Source organism: Neopelma chrysocephalum, unplaced genomic scaffold, assembly GCF_003984885.1.
Source record: "Neopelma chrysocephalum unplaced genomic scaffold, ASM398488v2 Primary Assembly neopelma1_59, whole genome shotgun sequence".
Classification (NCBI taxonomy): domain Eukaryota; kingdom Metazoa; phylum Chordata; class Aves; order Passeriformes; family Pipridae; genus Neopelma; species Neopelma chrysocephalum.
Genome location: NW_020897714.1, coordinates 18,273,207 through 18,278,160, shown reverse-complemented (window position 1 = coordinate 18,278,160; position 4,954 = coordinate 18,273,207).

The window sequence follows — 4,954 nt, the reverse complement described above, 5'->3', positions numbered from 1 at the left end:
TAGGATCAACTTGCAATGAAATATCCCACTTTCTAGGTTAGAGCAGGGAGGGAAGGGAACAGGGTTCAGCCCTGGGTTTGGGGTTGCACCTGGCTCTGCATCTGGGTTCAAAATGGGAAACTAGAGCAGATTTTCTGTCCTGCATAGTAGCAACATCTGTCTGCTCCTTCCTGACCATGAGCTTTGAAACTATCTACAAGACCTGACTAAATAAATAAGTACAACGATAGGTCACAGCGTACCCTGTGGGACTATGCATGGAAAAGGGAAAATACGCATCATGGGGAAAAAACTGCAAATCCTGTTCAGCTGCTCCTTTCTGTCTCATTTAATGCATGTGAAGGTGGCCATGCTGGGAAAATGCTTTATTCAATTACTTGGCTGTTCATACCTGCCTCAGCAGAGCCAGGAGAGCCTCATCCCAGCCAAACCTGAACGCAAAGAATGCCCATTTCAATCTTTTGCAACCATCTGATGCAGCCAGTGGGATGCTCTGATGTGTAAAGCATCCCCCACTCCTCCCAGGGGACAAACCTGCATCACTGGCTTTCACCTTACTGCAGCAGGCACTGGTCCTGCCTGTCACAGATCAAGAGCTTCATCTGGACTTGTGCATCCTTCTGGAAGTGAGCTGCCCCTCACCCAGCCTGGGATGCTCCAAAGCAAGGTCCTCTGTGAGCGAGAGGTTTGCTCCTGCTTCATTCCACTGGCCAGCACTGCCTCAAACTTTCCAGGGCAAGGCTATGCTGCAATTGTGGTGTTTTGTCCATGGCTACCAGGTTTATGGGACACCAGGGAGACCCCCTTTTCCTCCCATCCCCCTTCCAGTGCAAGCATTTGTTTTTCTTCTTAATTAATGGAAAAAATTCCTGAACCTGTCAGAGAGAAGGAAGGTCTTTTTTCTCTCTCTCTCTCTCTCTGTCTCTCTCTCTCTCTCTCTGTGTCTCTCCTCAGTCAATTACTGAAATACAAACAATATCCATGGTCATGGTGAAACATTTTTTCCACCTAAGTAATATCTCTGCAGATTTTAAAGACACAGGACCCTTTGCACAGCCCACCCCCTCCCCATCATGAGAGATACCCAGGCATTGCCCATTGTAGGTACCCTGCAGAAATGCAGGCACTTTACAGATTTTTCTCACAGACATCAAGCCAGTGTGTGCAGGGTCACAGCAACCCCCTCTGCCCTCCCTTCCGGGAGCAGCTAACACCACAGCATTCCCAAGTGTCAGCTCTCCTGAGCACCCTCCCAACCTGCCAATATCCATGGAGCCTGCTGACATCCCCAGGTCTTCCTCTGCACCCATCCGCATACACCTGGCTGAGCTGTGCTGCCCCTGTGCAGCCCTGCCTGCGCTCAGGGGTCCCTGGCCTCTGCCCACTGGAGGAGAAAGAGAACATCCTGCCTGCCATGCACACTGCAGAGCACCTCCTTGCAGCTCCCTGCCTAACTTGGGCAGCCAAAGCACTCATATGGGTGTGTGGTGTGATTCATATGTGGCCCCATGCATGTAAACTGAGTTGTCTGTGTGCCAGACCCTCATGGGGCAACATCCAATGTCACTGAGGGAGAAGATCACTTGCGGGACATCCAGAGCCCTCTGACCAGCCACCTCCTGGGTGCCCTGGGCTGCCACCGGGAATGCAGGTATGGGAGCTTCTTGCTGGGAGTACACATTGCTTCAGTTGTCAGCACTTTTCCTCCACTGACCTCATTTACTTTTGAGACTGATGTCATCGCTCACAGCCAGCTCTGCACTGAAGAGACCAGCAGTAGCTGACACCATCTCCTCTGCTATTCCCTGGGTCTATGCCGAGATTCCTACTGAAAAATGATTTCTCTTCATGCAGAAAACATCCAAGCAGGGCCTGGGTTTGGGGACCAGAGCTCGCTTTCACCGACTGCATCAGCCAGCAGTGGCCAGGGCCAAAGGTTGGGGCATTTGGGAACTTGGGAGTTTCCAAAGCTGCTGGGGCAAGACCTATGGCCGAGCTTCTTGCCTGGCGTTTCTGCAGCATCCATTGAATTTTTGCAGCATGTGCAGAAAAAAATTCACAGCAAACATTTCGAAATGCGCTGTGACTGTCAAACCACAAACCTCCCCATTGCCCAGGTCCCTGCTGTGTTTGGGTTGCTGCTTAATTCCTTGCAAACAGCTTTATTGAGATAGTAATAAAAAAGTAATAAAAAGCCAGGATTGCTTCCCTTGGGGCTGCCTTTACTCCAGCCCTTGCTGTGAATCCAAGGGAGTCCATCATGCCAGAGAATTTCATTTGGTCTCTGCCTGACTGGGGTAGGAAAATGGTAGGCGAGCCCTGCCATCATTTTATATTTTGGTATCTTTGACCTCCTGGCTCTTCTGCCAAGAGCCCCATGGATCCACTGCTGTGACTGTTAATTCCTTGCATTAACCCAGTGTCTGCTCTACCTGCAGGCACACCCCAGTATTTGGGGTTCCCTTCAGTTCACACACTCTTAGCACTCAATGTTTGGGAGGTTCTATTGTTCCTTTAACCTTGTGAAGAAATCCACAAACAGCTGAAGCTGCCTGGCTTCCTCACAATGTCTTTTAAGATGGGAAATTCCCAAGCCTGCAACAAGTTCACTTGGTCACGGGCAGATCACAGTTTAGGGAGGGGCAGCACCATTTGGTCATGGGCTGTGTGAAGGCAAGTGGGGAACAGCTGCTGCATGCTCTGGAAACAGGTTTTTGTTGTGGGTTTTTTTTCCTAAATAGCTTTTAATGATTAGTATTTTCCTCCTTCTTTGTACATGCTTTTCCCTTGGCACAGCTGGCTTTTCCACCCCCAGGGCCCACCAGATCCTGGTGCATGGACAGTGAGATGGGGCCACCCTCCAACACATCCCTGTTCCACCCTGGGATAAAGAGGGATGTCAGTGGTTTCCACCGAGCCTCCTCCAGCCACGTCCAGAGTGTGGGCAGGTTGGGCAGCAGGACAGGGTGGCCATCACAGAGGGGGCACAGCTTATGCAAGGGAGGCACGAGCTGAGCACAGGGAGGAGAATGCCTGTGTGGGCTTCATTTCACGTGGCTGGGCTGGAGAAGGCTCTTCCTTGGAGCCACAGCCAGGCCTGGGGATGAGATTAAGCAGTTCGTTTTCCTAGACACCAATAAAACAAGCAGTCAAGGGTTTTCCCAGGCCTGATGAGGAAACTCTTGCAAACTGATTTTTCACTGGATTTAGCCATGCAACAGCTTTAGTGTTGCAAACTGTTGATGGTAAAAACCCCAAAGTCTGGCTTTAAAACTCAAAGGGATTTGATCTTTGCACCTGAATAGCCTTGCTCTCCCCCGACTGCTGCTTTCGGGAGCCATGCTATCACAGGAGCGTCTATTGCCGAAGCCTCTCTCCACTGCCTGGAAGGCTGGATGCATTTCCTCCATCAAAAGATGAACTTCCTGTTGAATGACATATCCTGAGAATGGGCCTTTAGGTGAAGTAGCAGTTGAGCAATTAAATCAAGGAGAGCTGCCAAGACTCCCCCGGCTCCTCTGAGATCACCTGTAGCACTGAGTGCACCAAGCAGGCATCCCCACACCGAGATGCTTTCCAGCAGTGTACTGCAGCCCTCTCAGGATTTATTTCCTAAGCTTGGCTTTGTAGGGTGGATGCAAACCTCTGGCTCCAGCCTTGAGAAGTGGCACAGGTGCCCTCCTTCCCATGCCCCGTGCTGACCTGTGTGGAAAGCAAACGGCATCCAACCTTGCACCTGAGGGAGCAGCTGCTCGTGTGGCGCCGGGCACTGTGGAGGTGTTGGCTCCAGGCACCTGGGCCCATGGCATCTTTCAGTGCTGATTAATTTCGAGGTGTTAAAAGCAGAGATACGAGCTCGCAGATGGGGTTGCACAGGGGCGGCCTTGGTGTGCTGGACCCTGGGGATGCCAATTCCTTCCTCCCACTCCTGGTACAGGATGATGGACCCATGCTTTCTGTACCTTGTACCCTTCTATGCACCCTTTGTTTCCCAAATTCCCTGCTGACAGATCCTCAAGCCCAAAGAAGTCTCAAGCCAAAAATCTCTCTTTTCACCAGACTATCCTAAGGAAATCGGAGTGGGAATGTGATTACTATCCTCATTGTGATTTTGCCTGTGCTTTCCATCCTTGGGAGCAGATAGAGCTCACCCCCACTCCAACTCCCTTTGGAGAATCAGGGAAAACATCTCATCACCCCAAAATGGACCATGTCCAGCATGGTGCATACCTGGGAGTGTCAGGCTTTCCCTTTAAGGACAGCCTAGAGCACTCCTACTCACTGAGGTCCCCAGGTTCACCCTTTTCAGCACAAGTCCCCACTTGGGTCTACGTTCCTCATAGCTGAGCTGTGGACTATGGGTGCTGTGCATGTGCTGAGGGGGCCCAGTACTGAGGCACAGGGCGCCAGCTGCCTTCACTCCTCACAGCCTCACATCCAAGTGCCAGATACGTGATACCTCCCTTGCTGGGAGGAAAGGGAAACAAAGCGGCCTTTCCAACCGAGGGAAGGATCGCTCTTGTCTAGACGAGGTGACTAAGGAGGGAAGGGGCTGACTGTTTGTACAGCTTTGGGGATTGTAAACAGTGCTGACTGTCCCAAGCCCTTCAAAGCAGAGGAATCCGGAGATAGGATGAAAGCACAGGGAAATTCTGGCCAGGTGTCCAAGCAGAGCCGCTAAGGAGAAGGGGACCTCATTGAGACAAAATCCCCAGCACCTGAGCCATTTCAAACCAGCCCAAGTGAGGAAGGAGGAGCACAGCCCAGCCAGCCGTGGGCCGGGCTCTCAGGACTTTCCCAGCTTTGGCTGCTTCTCTCTGCAATCTCAGAACAAGTGTCCTGAAAAGGAAACTGGAGGCCCTGGGAATCCTGCTGTGCCCTGCGGTGAGCTGGTTTGGCCTCTGCTTCTCATTTAGCTCACAAAAGAAAGAGAAAATGCTGTTTGAGAGGTGAT